Here is an 18,470-nt window from a genome sequence, read left to right on the forward strand (position 1 = left end):
AACACCTTTTTTTTTCCTGCCTTGTGGGAATTTTCACTGCTTCCCCACCCCCCCCAAGCTCAGAACAAAAGGTTAGGTCTAAAAATAAACGGTGGACTGAAAATGGAAAAAAAGGAACCATCAGCCTCTCTGCACACACGCATTTCAAAAGGAGAAGTGAATTTGGTACTCAAACTGATTTAGAAATATTTTTAAAACAAAAATCATAAACCTGCTGTTTTCTTAAAAAGTCTTTGTGGGGACCATTGGCAGAAATCGAGCTTTTACTACAGGCTGCAAGCTGATAACTCTTTCTGGGTGTATTTATCCTTCTCTGGCATCCACTGTTCATTCCAACACTTGTGTTTGGCTGGCTGATCCCATGGGACTAGTTCTGTAGTACTTACCCTTTGGCTAGTTGATGCAATTGTCGATTAATCTGCTATTGGTCTTCCTTAAGACTTGCACCAATTTCCTCATCAGGAAATGAAGAGATTCCCCCTCAGCCTCATCACTGGCAATGATTTTTTTTTTTAAGATTTTCCCTGAATTTTATGTTTTGGATGGGTCTGCCTTGTGCCATGTGCATGTGCAGATGGGGGGAGGTACTACCTCCTTTCCCAGCTGCCTTTTCCATGCTGTCTTTCTGGGGACATACAACCTGTTTTATTTTCATTTGTCTGCTTTTCTTATGCAAGTTCCTTTTCCTACAGAGTTTCCAGCCTCACCAGGATTCTCCTCATTTCGCATCACACTGGCCCAGTGGTGATTCTCAAAGGATAATTTCAAAGGTGTTGAGCCTGTCATGAGACAGTTGGGGTAAGTTGCACAGGTGGGGTGCATGCCCCTTTGTGTTGAGTTTTGCCAGCTGACTGCCTCTTGCTAAGTGGAGTCAAGCCTCCACAGCCGCTGTTCACACCAGTGAGGCATCATCTTCAGGAAGCCCTATGAAAGCTTTCCACTACCATTAGCAGAGCATCAGGGTACTAGATTTCCCCTGCAGTGCCCCCTCAAGCAAGCAGGTGGCTTTGAGGTATGAAGCTGTGAGAGAGGCATTAACATTCAGTTATGTGGTCCATGTTTCCACATCTAGATTTTTGAGTCAGCTTACACTGGTGAAGGAATTCCTGCCTTTACCAGTAAACTGTGTCCCTCCTGGCTTAACTCCCTTACAACTCACCAAAGGACAAAGATATCTGCTAGCAAGTGGTCCTTCCTAACCCCAAACTGTATGTTCTTCTCTCACCTTATTTTTTAAAACATTTTATTTTACCTGTTAGATGTATGCTGAGAGAAGACAGCACCTGTGAACACCTGGTCTGTCTTTCATCATGTACTACATACAAAAAAAGGCATAAAAGGCCTGTAAGGGGTTGTACAGAGATTTCCCCAGATAATTTGTGTATCATTCTGGTAATGTTTTCTTCAGCACCTCCAGGATTTTAATGGGTTAGAGGGAGGTCAGAGCATGTGTAAAGTTGTTCCATTCTCATTCAGTTGAAGTTCTAGAGTTTGGTATTTGGCAGAGAATAGATGTAGACATACACTTATGACTGAGGACTATTCTGGCATCCCAGCAGGTCAAATTTTATACAGGAGAAGTGTGAACAACACATCATGTTCTAAACCCATTTGTTACATACTTGGTAAAGGGTGTTCCTTTTGTCTTGCAATTTCTCTGTTAAGGAACATTTGAAAAAATACTGTACTTCCCCAAATAGTTATCTTCAATTCCTAGAAATAAAGGAATGGAAGAATGGTGTTCTGCCTGCTTTCCCACAGGTGGTTTATGAAACTGAACAGTCTCAGTCGGTTCCTTGTAGATGAAATTTGCTATAACCTAAAGCAAAGGCTGCAACATTTTATGGACAGCCAGGGAAGATCTCAGTAGAGTACCTTGGTAAACATAATTATACTGTCTATTGCTTATTACAGTGTTTACCAATGCAGCTAGTGTGCTTTAATGTTGATGTGAGTGTCTCAGTACTATCTGGTATTTCAACTTCTGTTTACTTCTTATGCAATCTGTCTTGCAGCAAAATTTATGTCAGTGCTTGTGCTTGTAACTTTACAGTCAGTGAGATGCAGCTCATAAATTTCCAAATAGAATGTAACAAAGCTTGTCAGAATCAACAGTCCTTTCACAACTAAAGTGGTCATGGAGAGATCATCTTCAGGATGTGCACCATTTGTTTGAGAGAGCTCTGGAAACTGAAGGGAGAAAAAAGTAACAGATATTCATTGCTCTGTGTACTCTGTACAAAGCCCTGCCCAGGTGTTTGTGTTTTATGATGTCTGTCATGAGTGATTCCATTGTAAAAATGGAAGTATTTCCTTTTCTGAAAGAAAATTCAGGCAGTCTGGAAGATGAGAATATCTCTTGGTCTTCCTCCAGTTCAGTCTCCTAGTTTTGTGTGCCAAGTATCTTAAACAGCATTTAGTATCTGTGAATTGGAGATGGAGCTTGGATTCATAATGAATTTGGATCTGAAAATAGATTTTTGAAGTGAACTGGCATTTTTTCTAGTGCAGAAATATGACAAGGAAGAGCTGCTGGCAATGGTCAATGCTTGCACCAGTAAAGTGAGTGAAGATGAGAGTCTGGCCCTTTAATGTAAAATGTTCTTCCTGGCAGTCAAATATTTGAGAAAGGATTGTCCTAGTTTGGTATGCATTATATGAGCAGTATTTGTGTCTCTACCTCTCATGCACAGTTGAGGAAGGTGTGTCCCAGTTCCTTACCTCTGCAATTTAGTGCAGTCTTGTGAAGGACAGGGTACCTTCTCAAAGTCTGACGCTTCATGTCCTCTTCTGGTTCCCAGGCTCAGCCTGCTGGTGAGTTTCTCTGTGGGCTTGTCCGTGGGTACTGTGGTAGCAGGCCAACAGTGGGATCCATGTGTCAGCACATGCCTTGTGGAACGACGCTAAAGCTGCCTGCATTTGCTGCAAATGTCTGGCCTCTGCTTTGAGACTTTACTGTGGGACAGAAATCCAAATATGTGTCATTCAGCAATTTCGAGTACCTTGGTAAACAATTATACTTTCTATTGCTTGCTATATTGCTCCAAAGGAAGAAATCCCCATTCTGCTGTGAGGAGGAAAACCTCTCAAGCAGAAGAATGAATTTTGCAGAACAAAGAAAGCTACAAAAAGGGAAATCTTCTCTGAGTACTGCTGCACAGAAAGGAATTTAAAGATAAGTTCTTCAGCTATAACAAATAACAAAACTATCTGCATCCCTTTCCTCTGCTTCCACCAGGTTTTCAATTTATCAGAGATCAAAGGCTTATGTCACGTCTGAGTACTCTGTGTTGGGCTTTTCTTGCCCTTGTGCTGGGCTGACCTGCTCCTAGGGAGGGCACAGACATCCTCAGGGTGTTGGAGAGCTGTGCTCATACCTAAATAAGCTGATCTTTCTGATGTGACTCTCACAGCTACTATTGATTTCCTTTTATCTGAAAGTACACTGGAGTGGAAAAAAGCAGATTTGACTTCTGGCTTTGCTCCTCATTGGTCTTTTATTATGTGTGAAGGCACAGTTTCTGTTTCAAAGACGTTAGAAGAAAATTTTTGTTTAACCCAACAGCCTCAGAACTCTGAAACGTTCTCTGTGTCTCTTTTCTGAAGACTTCTGTCAAATTTTGAGGCAGTGAATAAAGTTGTAGATGTGTGCAGATGTGCTAATTTAATCCAAATATTTCTCATCTAACGATACATTTCCTGATTTTTAATTCTGGATTTAACAAAGTAATTCAGAGAAGAGTTTTGGATAGAAATTCCCTGAAAGGAATAGAAATAGGAGCCTGTAAAGTCTCTCCTTCTTCAGCTGGAGAAGCTCAAGTGTTCATAGGCGAGACCTCTCGTATCCATGGACACCCAAGTGCCCAGCTTTTCCCATGTGAGCTATTAGGAACTTTGCAGTGTATCCTAAGGACCACAGAATCTGCAGTCAGAGAGAGCTGGAGGTTAAAGAGCAATGCAGACCTCAACGTTTTCATATGGAGGTGGTGTTATTGGAGCCAGACAGTGTATGAATAGGTGTTATGAAGGCAGTTCAGCAAACTTCCTGTTCAGTCAATTGCAAATAGTGAAAAGCATATTCATTATATGAATTCCCTTTATATAACCTCTAATGTTTAGTGGAGTGGTCTCAGCTCGGTCCATGGCATACAGGAGAGTTAAAAAGTAAACAGTGTGTAATGTTTTAGCTAGTGAGTTGCCAGTTTGCAGTTGAAATGTGAAGAAATAGTATAGCTTATACGGAAACAGAATTCAGAAACAACCATGATCAGATTTCTTTTCTCAGACCACCTTGGGAATGAAATGAATCACAGAAAATTTCAGCCCAAAATGAGATAAATAAATCTGAGAAGTTTAAAAAATCCAATCAAACCAGCAGGTGGTACTAGTAGTTGAAATTCAGCATTGCACAATCCCAAGTCTTGTGGATAAATGCAAAGCAAAATTCCCAACTAAATTAACCAATATGGCAGGAGGGCTAGACTGTATGAACTCCTACATGCATCTGTAACCATGGTTGTAAAGATAGTGAAAGGCTTGGTAGCCTCTTACATGATTTGTGCCCAAGAAAAGTTTCCATAAATAGGAAGCTTGCTAACAAGTAGGTAACTACCTGAAAGTAGTTCAGTGCCGAGGAGGTCAGATTTGAAATTGTAGTTACTCAGTCCTTCAAGGGCTATAAATCTTCTCAAGCCTAGTAAGTCTAGGTTAAAAAAGTTCTAATCCACACTGACGAGGGAAGGTCCATAGGCATCAAGTGTGAATGCAGCTGATGTGTTGATAGAAGGTGCTGTGGACCATCTTTCCAGCTGCCACACTAAGCAAATGTGTGAAAACTTGCAGGAGGGAGATACAGGCTCAAATACAACTGCCTCAGCAGAACTGCTTAAACACTGTAGTGGATACAAAAATTTACTCAATCCATGCCAACAGCAAATCAAATCCTACAGCAATGTCCATCCACTGCTTAAGTTGGCAGGAATTCTACCTCTCGCAAGGAGCCAAACTGCTATCAGGGAGGAGGTCAGTTCTTTTGCCACTGGATTTGCACTGATTTGCAGTAAGGAGATACAGGCCTGCCCAGGACCTTTGCTTTTCTGACTGTTTTAATTCTTGTAGAAGTGTTTTGAAGATAAAAGTCCCAAATATTTGTTTTAGTCTTCACTTGTTGCGATGGCCAGTACAACTGTGAGTTCCGTAGCTGTGCTTCCTGCCAGAGATGTCAGCTCATGAGCAGAGGGGCTTTATAGTCTTTTCAGTGATTTACTTTTAAATTATTTTGACCTTTTCTAGCATTTCAGAGCATTAAATTTTTACAGTAATTTCCATCCAGTGCACAGGGGGAAGAGAAGAAAAGAATTTAAAGGATTATAAGATCCATACTGGTACTTTGGTTTTGGTTGAGCTTGTGGTGCATTGGCATGTGATGACTTCATACTTCTACTCAGCAGATGGCAGTGTCAGGGACAGGATGGAAATTTATGCCTGTTAATGTCAGCCAGGACCCAACTGCTTCTCTGAGAGGATGCATGCAAGTGTTGATGTGTGAAGAGCTGTGAGGGACCCACCTGCAGCCAGATCCCAAATGACTTCTAATATTCTAGTTGCTGGCTGTCTTCCAGAGAAGTGAGTTACCAGGCAAACTCTCCTTTGGGACCAGCTCTTGGGTGCTTCCAGTAGGATTTGGCTGTGGACCCCCCATGTTGTTCCTCAGAGTTAAGAGGAGTGAGTTGTGAATGCACTGTGGTGGACATCTCCCAATGAATGCAATGGCTGCTGTGGAGACCATGCAGTCAGGACAGTGATGGTTGGATATCCCCCTGGAAGACACATACTACTCAGGCTCTTGGCCTGCTGACTCAGAACACAGAGACAACACCTATGCTGCCTGCCTTGACAGTGACCATGGCCAACAAATTCAGAGCAACTGGGAACATGTTGAACATGCTTTGGTGATCCCAGGTAGGGCAAGTTTTTCTTGTGTAGAGATTGACTGGCTGAGGTCCTCTGGAACAGTCCTCTGGCATGTAACAGGAGCAGAACTGCACAGCTAGCTGTTACCTGAGGTGGGGAGAAGGTACATGGTTGGTTTTTCTTTGGTTTGGTTGAAGATGCAATGATGGCTCTGTAAAGGCAGGTTTGTCCTGACCCACAGCAGATTAGCAACTGCACCAGCAAGGCAGGGATGGAAGAACTTGGCTGCTGCTGACTTTTATGATTTGGGGAAACAGATGTGCCTGCCACAAAAGCTGTGGCAGGGAAGTTAAAAACAACAGAGTTCAAATGACCTCAGCAAAGCAGGTCTTTATTTTGGCTATTCATAGTTTCCTCCAGAAGAAGCTGTGACTGACACATATAGGCGACTCCCACCATTCCCTTCTAGAAGACTGAATGACTGTGTATGTGTACATTTGGGGATTTTTAGCGATGCTGTAACAAGTGTTTCCTGTGGTCCAGTCACCTCCAATCATACTGTAGGCCCAGTGTTCAACCCCTGGACAGACTCTCCCTGTGGGACCGGCACTGCTGTCGGTGGTAGTGGGAAGCCTAAAGCAATGGTCTTCAAGTTACAAAATCTGTGAAAGTGTGAAGAAGGTTCTCCTCTCTCTTGCAACCCCAGGAAGACTGAACAGGGCACCCACTTTTCTTTACATCCATGAAAGCTAGAAAGGATCCTTTTCCCCAACAGAAAGGTTTTTGGTAGAATTTAATGATCACAGGAGGTGGGTATTAGCATGCGTGGATCATAGATATTTCTGGCTCTGGATGCAAGCAGAAATAGTAGACTCACTGCATGTACACATCCAACCTCTCTGAAGAGCACAGCAACAGAATTAAGGACAGAGAAGATACTGAACTTAAAACATCTTGGCAAAATTGCTTGGTATTTTCTTGACGTTACCTTAAAGACTATCTGTAATTTAAAGTAGAGCCCCTTTTCTATCCCAGACTAAAGCAGTAGGACTGACTTCTGGGCGTGAAAAGTGACAGTGCTCCTCAATACCTCCATGCTTCGTCCTCTGCTCAGAAGGCCTTCTTTGCAGTAGTGGAGGATTCTGGTATGAAACGCATGGCACCAGCAGAATAGGGAAGCTGGTCAGGCACATCTTCTGTTGTTCAGCATTCACAATGCATGTTTTGAAAACTGTTGAGAAATTATACAGGACTTAGAAATAATTAAACCTTTTCCCTGGAATATTTTGACCCTTCTGGGGAAGCGTGACATCTGCAAGTGTTTCAGGTCTTTGACTGCCTAATATTACTTAAAATGTAGGGTATTTACAGTTCTATGAGGAAAGCAGCTGGAAAACATTTTTGAAATTGCTGATGTGATATTTACAGAACTTTAGCAGAACTGAAACTGTTCCAGTTTTTAAGCTGTGAAATTGTTGGGGAATTTAATTCTTCTAAAGGCCATTTACTATTCTTAAATGCCAATATTCACACTTTTTCACCAGTTGAAGTCTTCCTTGTGGTTGATGACACTGTATGTTTTCTGTGATCTGCTAAAACTTTAAGGAGAGGGAGCTGAAGAGATAGGAGACAGAATCACTTTGTAATTCCTCTCTTCAGCCTTGGCTGTTGTGGCTTGCATGCACAGATGGAAAAAATGAGCTGCGCTTGTTTTGTCTGGAGTGGCAGCAAGCACACCAGAATGCTGACGAATTTCAGAGGCGAGCTGGTTAAAACTGGGATTTCTCTCCTATGGGGATATTGTGACATTTCCACATATTTTTCACTCTTACGCAAAGGGGAAATGACACGTTTCTCTGCAGCCTATGAATATACTTTTGAGGCAAGTTTCTCCTAGTGTTCAGCAGCCTGCCTGAAGTAAGCTGGAAGCCCCAGAGCCCCTACCTGTCAGGCAGTTAGCTGAAAAATGTCTGAAGGACTGGCATGTTCTCCCTAGCTCCTGAAAGACCAGTTGTTCATAGGAAAACTTTGGCCATTGGGACCAGGACTGACCCCTACACACTCAAAATAGACAGCATGGCCCAAAGGCTGTAAGGGAGCTCTGATATAACTAGTCCCATTGTCTTGAGCAGGCACAACACCAACTGGGCAGTTGACAAAATATTCAATGAGGGTGCAGCATAGCTTTTCCCAAGTTAAGGGCTGTTATTCCTCAAAGAGGGCTTCAAAGAGTGATTTATGCTTCCCTCCTCTCACAGGGTCCAGGCACCTCTTACTATGGAGGCAGGTAGCAGAGATGGCTGGCATTTGTAGGACACCTGTGAGCACCCTTTCACTGTAGTGATTTGCTGTTCAGCAAATTGTGTAAATGCTGAGATTTTTAACATTACTGCTGAAGTTTCAGGAGTGTTGTCATAGGCCATCACTTAAAATGTGGGTGTGATGTTCCCATTTTGCATCTTGTTTCTTTGATCCTCTTTCTGGGGCCAGACACGGATGTGGAAGAGATTTTTCTTAGCTGTCCCATAGCTCTCAGCATATTTTAGCTGTTGTGCCTGGAGTGGGAACCTCTGATAGAAACAGTCCATCCTTTTCCAGCCTCTCTTTCTCAAATACAGTCCCATCTGGAAGGAAGCCGAGTCTGTGCAGGCAGCAGCCAGAATCACTAAGCAATGTTATCCATGCTGTAGCTTGTTGTACAGTCTTGTATAAGAGCTGTTTGTGACATCTATTTTGTTTCTGAAGAAAACATTTCTACACCCACCCCTGGTTTTGTTTGTTTATGTAATTTACAGTACTTTGCAACTTAATTGCTGTGGGCTTTATGAAACTGCATTAAGGACTGTGCTAATTGTGGGCTTGTCCCCTTCCTATTTCTGGATGCATTTTGAAATTCTATAATTGGCTGTATTTAATTTTTTGTAACTTTGTATAATGAAATTATGAATTAAGATGAAAGAAGCAGAGAAAATCTGGCTCTGCATCAATATGGAGCTGTTTCAAGCAACAAGCTTTGTCTTCAGAAGCCTTCTGGCAGTTTGGGCTGTTTTCATAGCAGTGATCCTGGGGAAATGCTCATGAGTAGATGCCAGTTGCCGTGCTATTGTATCTGTTACCCTCAAGTGAACTGCCAACCTCTGTTGATGTGGAATTTTGCTTCTTACCATAGGTACAATATGTGCTTTGGGGATTGGCAGTTGATGAGTGGCGAGAAGAGTCCTACAGGAACATCTGAGCCCACTTACAACTACGAACTGTGAGCAACCTATACAACCTACCCAACTTAATGTCAGAACCTCCTTTATGGTGGGTCAGAGAAAGTTGCTTTGCCATGACATACAGGAATTTGTGGGAAATAATGAACAATGGGAGCCATTTAGAAACATGAGCATTTGAATGGTAAGTCTGGTGCACTGCAGGACAGCATCCTTGGTATTGTTGGTATGGGCAGCAGAAAGCTGAATCCTTAGTTAAGTAATATGCTGTCAGAAAAAATAAGCCTCTGCATTGACTTGGGGTGGAGAACATCCATTAATCATTATTTTCTGTGGCTCTCTGTAGGTCCAGATACTCATATAAAGAAGCTCAGCACATTTGGTGAGGGCGGCCTTTCCACAGGCAGCTGACCAAAGCTCTGGGCTGTGGATCAGACATTTATATCTGTGTTACCCTACCAGCTTGCTGCACCTGTTTTGTCATTGGCTCTACACAGCTGTGAAAACTGTATCTTATTCAGCAGTTCTAGTGAATCAATTCTGCTTTTTCTTGATTTTCTGTGCAGGATCTAGCCTTGCATTATGTAATTAAATCCATGAACACAAAGAGCAGCAGATGGGCCTGCCAATTTGCAAAACATTGTTTTCATCTGGTAAAATGTCTTCATTTTTTTTATATACCTTTCCTATTTTATCTTATTCTTCCTATTTTATCTAATTCACTGTGGAAATGAAATGCTGTTCTAAAACACATGGTCACATAAACAAGAAATCAAACTTATACTCTCCTCGCCTCCCTCCAGTCAAAGAAGCTGGGTGGTTGGCTGAGAAAACAGGATTTTTCTGTATATAGATTAAGCTATATAAACTGAAAACCAAAATGTTAAGTACAGGTTTGTCAGCCAGGCTTCTACCTTAAAGTAAAAAGATTTCCACCTTCCAAACGTTTGCAAGATTATCTTCATGATTCACAGTGTTACAACAGCATTATCAGCTCACAGCATTCTACATGTGGAACATAAGTATATCTGGTTTATAGTGATATGTGTTTAAGGGCTATTCAGCCTAAGAGACAAATTCAAGAGGTAGGAAGAGTAATAAACAGATGGATACACAAGCCTTAATAAGTTGGCTTGGACAAGTGTACTCATCCCTGGGTGAAAAACTGCCTAGATGGACGAGCCCAGAGGGTTGTGGTGAATGGGGTGAAATCCAGTTGGTGGCGGGTCACAAGTGGTGTTCCTCAGGGCTCGGTGTTGGGCCCCGTTTTGTTTAATATCTTTATCAATGATTTGAATGAGGGGACTGAGTGCACCCTCAGCAAGTTTGCAGACGACGCCAAGTTGGGAGGCAGGGTTGATCTGCTTGAGGGTAGGGAGGCTCTACAGAGAGATCTGGACAGGCTGGATCGATGGGCTGAGGCCAATTGTATGAGGTTGAACAAGGCCAAGTGCCGGGTCCTGCACTTTGGTCACGGCAACCCCATGCAGTGCTACAGGCTTGGGGAAGAGTGTCTGGAAAGCTGTCTGGCAGAGAAAGACCTGGGGGTGCTGGTTGACAGCCGGCTGAATATGAGCCAGCAGTGTGCCCAGGCGGCCAAGAAGGCCAATGGCATCCTAGCCTGTATCAGAAATAGTCTGGCCAGCAGGAGCAGGGAAGTGATTGTTCCCCTGTACTCGGCACTGGTGAGGCCGCAACTCGAGTACTGGTTCAGTTTTGGGTGCCTCACTACAGAAAAGACATTGAGGTGCTGGAGTGTGTCCAGAGAAGGGAAACCAAGTTGGTGAGGGACCTGGAGCACAAGTCTTATGAGGAGCGGCTGAGGGAACTGGGGCTGTTTAGTCTAGAGAAGAGGAGGTTGAGCGGAGACCTTATAGCTCTCTACAACTTCCTGAAGAGGGGTTGTAGTGAGGTGGGTACTGGTCTCTTCTGTCAGGTGGCTGGAGATAGGACGAGAGGAAATGGCCTCAAGTTGTGGCAAGGGAGATTTAGGTTAGATATTAGGAAAAATTTCTTTACTGAAAGGGTTGTCATACATTGGAATAGGCTGCCCAGGGAAGTGGTTGAGTCACCATCCCTGGAGGTATTCAAAAAATGAGTAGACGGGGTACTCCATAACATGGTTTAGTGGGCATGGATGATGGTTAGACTAGATGATCTTGAAGGTCTTTTCTGATCTAAACAATTCTATGATTCTAAGTTGGCCAGAGCTGTTACGTCCATGAAGGACAGGTCTTTGCAGGAACCAAGCATAGCCTCAGAGACCTTCAACTAAGGACTTTCCACTTAATAAAAAAAGGGGAAACAAAATTATCTAGGGTCTTCTGGGAATAAGTAAATTCATTATGAGATGTTTGAGTGGGCTTGTGGAACTGTGCAAACTTACTGTGGGATGTCTTAAGGGGGATTATGGAAATGTGTGGGAATTTCTCAACTTTTTCTCCGTACATGTGGTCTTGCTACCCTTTCCTGAATGCATCACAGTCAATGAGACAAAACCTCAGCATTTTCTGGGGTTTTCTTTTGGCTTCTTACACATTTGCAGATGTGTGAGAGACATATGTGTGGTCATTATACTTGCTACTCAAGTGTCTAGATTAGTAAAAGAGATTATTCCTGCCTGGCCAAATGGTGAAACCTGTTCAGAGTGGCCATCCAGTTGGTGTTACGTGAATCAGAGTAGTGAGCGGAATAAGTTTTTGTTTTCTTGTGGTCACAGATAAAAATAGCAGACTGGAGAAGCGGGCCCTTAAAGAATTTTTTTTTTTTAAGGTAGTCTTTATTTTGAGGTTCCTCTATGGCATTAGGACAGATGCTCTCCTTTCTCCAAGAATGGATATTTGCCCAACGATGAGTATAAAGACAGGGAATGTTTTGTATTTGGCTGTATTTCTCTTTGGCTAGTTTGGTTTCCTCTGCTTGTGAGGCAAGTTTGGTTCTCCCTTGATGATCAAGAATTGAGAACCTTTGCTCATTTAGTCTGGTCTGGTGTTGGAATTTGTTCTTTTCCTAGTTCAGAATGGAAAGTCACCTGGAAATGGTGATTCTGAACCTGTTGTAGGCTGTGCATCACCATGTGGCAGAGATGAGGTCTCAGTGTGCCTCATCCTTCTCCTGCACCTGATTCTTAGGTGAAATGATTGTAAGGCAAGAGGCTTTTCTTTTGCTTTTGGAGGAGCAGCAGCACAGGTTTACCTGTGCTTGGTCTACAGGCACAGGCTGGATAGATCTTGTGGACTTCAGTGAGTATGAGCCTAGCAGGAAATCTTGCTGAAATAGAGTTGCCATCAGATGTTTGCTGTTGGTCCTCCCATACATGGGCTGCAAGTGCTTTTACAATGCGATAGAGCACTTTTTCTGAGTGATTCACAAAACATGTGTTTCTCAGGGTAGAAAGACTCCAGCCTGCTTTTAACCTAAGTCCCAGGTTTTCTGCTCACAAAAAAATGTATTTTCCTTTTGCTCAGCTGTGCAGGTCTTACCTGCGAGTCTTCTGTGGAGGCCCAGTTACTGGCAATGCACAAGTCAGTGGTATATCCTTACAGCAATGAAGGCCCATCCTGTGGTGGGCTGAATTAGTGAAGTATAAGCAGCTGATTGAGGGACATGACTATTTCCCTGTATTAAGCACTTGCGAGGCTGCATTTCGAGCAGTTTGTCCAGGGTTGGGCTCTCTGTTACAAGACAGATATTGGGAAAATGGAGTGAGTCCAGCACAATCTGTTATCAAATGGCTAGAGAGCTTGAGCACTTGATGTTCAAGAAGAGACTGAGGGAAATGTGTTTATTTAGCCTGAAGAAGAGAAGGCATAGGAGAATCTATGATCTAGCTCTGAAATTGACCCTGATTTGAAAAGATAGTTGGACTATAGACCTCCAGAAGTGTCTCCCAACTTTAATTGTTCTATGATTCACTGATTAAATCATTCCTTGGTTCTCAAGTAGCCTGATGCACAGTTTATGTGTAGGTGTACCAAGATCTTTTTGGTCTCCTCTGCGCCTGCTCTGTGAGACAGTTACTTCAGCATGTGTTTGGGAAGCAGTTTCCTTTTGAGAAAAGATTAGCCTTTGCCCCGTGATTGACAGTTGCAAGAGGTTTTGACAAAGAACATACATGCGTTGTTTGAAAGATGTAGGAACTTAGTTGTGTTTGGAAGCAGGTGAACGACAGTTATTTCCTAAATGCAAAGAAAAAACTAAAAAGCCCAGTGGCCTTATCATATCAGCTCTGCAAGAGGAGGAGAAGAAGTCTTCTCTTCTGAAGGGAGGATAAACTCTTGTCCAAAGGCCTGCACAGCAGCCAGCAGCCAGAGAAATGATTGTTGATTCTCAGGCAGAAATTAATCTCTTGTCAGAACCACCAAAACATCCCCTCCAGGAACGGCATTCTGGATAACTTTGTTATTTCATTAGATATCAGCTTATGCCTGTTTGAGTGCTTTTAAGCTTGTGTGTTTAAGCATGGAATGGCATTGAAAGCAGAAACATGAAAAATGCTAACATTGAGTCTTGCGTTCCCAGGGACTTTATGCTTTTGCTTTTGCCAGTGGTCTCGTTAATTGTGGTATCACTTGCCAGTGATATTGCATACTTTTTTTATTGTCAGTTTAATACAGTTCTTTTATAATTTTCCCTTGTTATATTAATCACCATCCTTTGCCAAGAGAAGGATGCCTCTAAAGTAGCCTTGGGCTTTATGAAGTGGTTTCTGATGGTGCTATTCTCTTCTTGCTGCTTGTGTCAAACAAAACAACAGCCTTTGAAAAGTTTAGGAAGAGGAAAGAACTCCTCTTGTCCATCTGTTCAGGGGACAGTTTGCATTAAGGAAAAGTCTTTCCCTTTTTGTTTGGATCATGATCTAAATAAAAATGCTGAGGGCAGCCACAATACTATTTCCAACCTGTGATTTGTTCCTTATCTTCTTAAAAAACAAGTGTACTTAAGGAATACTGTCCACTATGTCTTGAGTCAAGAGGCCTGTACTTTGACTGGCAAAGAGACTGAGGATTTCCTAATTGCTTAGCTAACACTAAGTTAGCTTAGTCTGTTTTCCACTCTCCTCAGAAATTAGTTGGCAACATGTTGTGGTTCACAGCACTTTGTCCAGCTGAAATTACAAAGTAGATTTCTAAAGGGGGGGGGGGGGGGATGGGGGATGTCGAAGAAAGCTCTTTTCCAAAAAAGACATTTTTTTTCTCTGGTTCAGCTGGCTTCAGGGGTGTTGCTGAGCATTTTAGGGTCACCTGATCTGATAGTTTCTGTCAGGAGGATGTGGTGATGGAAATGGTAAGCTAGAGGTAGACCCCAAGCTGTTAGTCCTCAAGGTGGGAGGCTAACTGTGGTTTTTCTAGTCCTGTCATGGGTCTTCTCTTCCCCCTCCAGCACCCTCACTCTGACTGACTGACACCAGGTAGGTGTATGCGCTTCGTCCACCTTGCAGATGACCTGGAGCCTCCCCATATCTTCTGCAGCACAGATTTTTCTTGGTGCAGCTATCTGAACCCTTCCTAGCATGTGGTATAAAGTCCTATAATGGGACTCCTGGCACAGTTGGAGCAGAGTGTGCTGTGATCCCAGATCAGGAGTCTCTCCTGCCTGAGTTAAGGATCTTTTCCAATGATTTGGGAGGTAGCAGCCAACACACTGGCCTCGATCCTTTGCTAAGCTACCAGGGTTGACAAAGGGATCCTTATCAGAGGGTTTGGTGGTTTTTTTACTTGTTGTGTAGATGTCTTTCAGAGGAGACCTCTCTCTCAAAGAGAAGATCCACTAAGACCTGCTGACTATGCAGTAAAAAAAAAAAAAAAAAAAGAAAAGAAAAAAAATCCTAATTGGTCAGAAACATGTCTTTGCCTTTTAAATAAAGCTGAGTATGTTTCAGAAGTTCTCATGTGGTTGCCAGCCAAAGTATAAGGGGAGTTTTTTGAAGAATGCCATCCTTTCCTGCTGGGACCAGTCCCAAGCCTGTTGTGTTTCAGTGGGAACATGCTAGTTGCTATGGCTGCAGATTAGCAATTCCAGTCATGTCTGTCTATAGGATTTCCTTACCTCTGACAGTGTCTGGGGTCAAATGCCCGTTATGTGCAATACGTCAATTAAAGAAGGCTTCTTGCAAATTCACATAATGGAGTAGGTGACTGCTTTTTCAGGTTATTGGAAACTTGCTTTGGCATTCCTGTGTGTACTATTGTAGTTTTGGTTCCATATCCTTAGGTGCCCTGGAGGCAGCAAGCAACTCTGTTATATGACACAAACACTGCAGTTTAGGTGACATATGGGAGAGACAGAGACCCCCCTCTTATTTCTGCTCTGGGGTGCTGAAATAAGAGTTACAAGTAGACAGTGTCTAGTGGGCTGAGAGTCTAATTTCAGTTATGCTTTCAGAGGTATTTAGGTATTTAGGCATTTGTTGTTATTAAAACAATTTGGTATTTATTTATTTATTTATTATAATAAACATTTTAGGTATTTAGGGTTTTTATTATTTTATTTTAAAGTACCTTTTTCTTGCTGATGCTAAAAAGGTTATTGAAGGACTTATGTGATCTGGTCTTCTCATTCTGAGGTGGTCTTGAAAATGCTGTGTAACTCAAGTTGGTTCCTGCTGTGTTCGTGCTTGAATTGTGTCCAAAAAAAAAAAAATTCGATGACAAACTCCCTGCAAGCTCCAGAAAATATTGTTATCTAAGAGATCAGCTCACCCTTCATTGGAAAAGCTCTCCAAAGTTGGGGAAAGATTTTTTGGGGGGAAGTATTTGCTACATTGAGTAGCTTCCTTCTAAAGGGAAGCATGGCTACTACCTACTAAAGGTCCGTGGATTTCTCTTGGTGATCTAACAGACAGCAAAGGCTCAGGCATGACAAGGACTGTACATGTAAGATATGATGAGTTTCTCTTCTAGTTCTCTGCTTGCTTAAGGCACAACAGTTAATTGTGCTGAATTTCCAGGGTCCAGTATACTGGTGTGTCTGATGTCTCTGGGCAGTCTTTCCCACTTCTAATTAAAATTGACTCCCAGACGTAGTACTGACAAGGTGAAGTTCCATATAACATCCTGAATCTTTTCCTGGATCCTTTCTGTCCTTTTTTTCCATTTCTTTGTGCTGCTCTGAATACTTTCTCCTTCCTATGAGGTAATTAAGACTTTAGATATGTGTTGTAGAGTACTGTAGTCCTTGTTCACTTGTGCTATAACCTTGTCACAGTTCATTACTTGCAACTCTGAATGGATCCTTCTGGCTTTTCCGTCACTGGCTGCCAGCAATGAGGTAAAATGGAGTGCATGTCCTTGGGGGAGTCCCACTGGAGCTGTGTAGAGATGTACTGTGGTTACCCCTGTCACTGCACTGACTGTGCACTGTGCTGCATTATGTGAAAACTTTGAGCAGTCTCCTAACCACAGGGTTCTTTGTTTCAGGCTTTGTGGGTCCCAGGTGTTAGCTAACGGCTGGGTGTTGGTGCTCCTGATGCTTCTGGAAGTCACCTCTCCCCCTATCCCCCCTCTTTCAGAGGAAGACCTCATCTGTTCCTTGGCAGGCATTCCCCTGCACTGTATGTTCATTCCTGCCTTGGTCCACCAGCCTGGAGAGGAAGGGCTGTTCACCTGGTGGTCAGAAATATCATCTGTGAATATAAGAAAAAGTTGATGCCTTCCTTCCACAAAATTAATTAAAACAATTATTGGAGATGTCTCTAACAATGATCCATTTTAGCACCTCAGATGATGCCACTTACAGTTTGTTATTATTTTGCTGGCAGTGAACATACTGTACAGATGGCAATCTTTACCATCAATGCAGCAGACTTTTTGGACTTGTCTTGGTGTACACCAGTCTCACAGTACATCAAAGATGAAAGAAATCAAAATCAAAGATGAAAGAAGATAAAAGCTGTAGAATTATTCCCAGTTTAGACTTGGACAACTTGAATTTAGAAGGTCCAACAGAGAAGATTTTCATGGAATAAATGGACTTTTTTCTTCTTTTTCCCTGAGGCATCCTGGCAAAGAGAAATTTATTATTGTTCTCAGATAAGAACTTTTTTTGGATGTAAAGTGACTCAAGTAAGGGACTGCAGTCAGAAATGTTACAGGTCTGTGTATCTGACCTGCTCAGTATTATGACTCTTGAAGTGAATCAGGGCCCCAGTCACAGGAAGTTTCATACTGATACTCCTTGGCTTTCTGATTGTGCACTATGGTGGGGTTACCTGGCACAGACACACCAGGTTATTGGGGTAGTTGTCTTCTCCAGACAGCAGGGACAAAGTCATAGCCACCAACCCCCAGAAACTCTCTTGAACACTGAGCAGAGTCCCCAGGAAGGCACTGGACAGGAGGAGCATGGCAGGGCACCTCCTGGCTGTTGCCCCATGTGTGAAGTCCTCTAGAGTTTTAATAGTTCTGGGTCTATCTTAACTAGACAATAGAATCTGGAGCCTTTAAAGGTGCCAAAGTTTCTGGGGTGTCATTTGGAGCAGTCCCCTCTTACCAACGTTTCTGGGTGTCTGGTGAGTGAATGGGAAGAGCTGTTGTGGAGCCGATGGAGACAGAAGGACTCTGTCCTCATTCATGAAGTGGAGAGCAACTCTGCACTGCTAACTGTTTTCTTTTCAGAAAGTACCTCAAGACACACTGGCCCTGGACCTTACTGTGGCCCAAGGTACCTGAATTTTACCACAGCTTCTTCGGACATATCTGGGCCCTGAGGAAATGTATCCAATTTCAAGGACCGAGATTTTAGTACATGGATTTCTCCCCTGCATGTACATTATGGCTTCTAGCTTAATTCTGGCCTGAGGAGGGTGTGTAAAAGATGTAAGAAATGGCTTAGAGAGGGGGTAGAGATAGCAAGCTAAAAGGAGGTGATTCTGGATCTAAGTCACTGGAAGTAGGAAGAAAAACCAAGCTTGGGCTTTGTAGCAGATGAGAGAGGACAGCAAGACAGGAGGAAATACGAATCTTAAAAGCTGGTTCTACCAAGTAATCTCCAGCCTAAATCTGGTCCTACAAGAGTGTACAGTCAGGAAAGGCTATAGGAGTAACTGATACCCCAGATACTACCTGATACATCATTGTTGGATGGAAAAAAGTGATGCACTTTTAGCTGAGATAGACTGGAAGGAAGGATGGATTCCCAAGGCCACATCAGTCATATTCCCTCTCTGCATGAAGTCCTGTATTCTCCATGCTATACAGAACACCTTGCATCATTGCCTGCTATCTGGGAAGCCTCTGCCATTGGTTTTAGCTGTGTGTTGTGGAAGCAGTGCCTTATCTTTCAGTGCAAGTCTCCTCACCCATGATCATACACCTGAGAAATCATTTTGTTTGGTTATGGATT

This window comes from Haliaeetus albicilla, chromosome Z (genome assembly GCF_947461875.1).
Source record: "Haliaeetus albicilla chromosome Z, bHalAlb1.1, whole genome shotgun sequence".
Lineage (NCBI taxonomy): Eukaryota > Metazoa > Chordata > Aves > Accipitriformes > Accipitridae > Haliaeetus > Haliaeetus albicilla.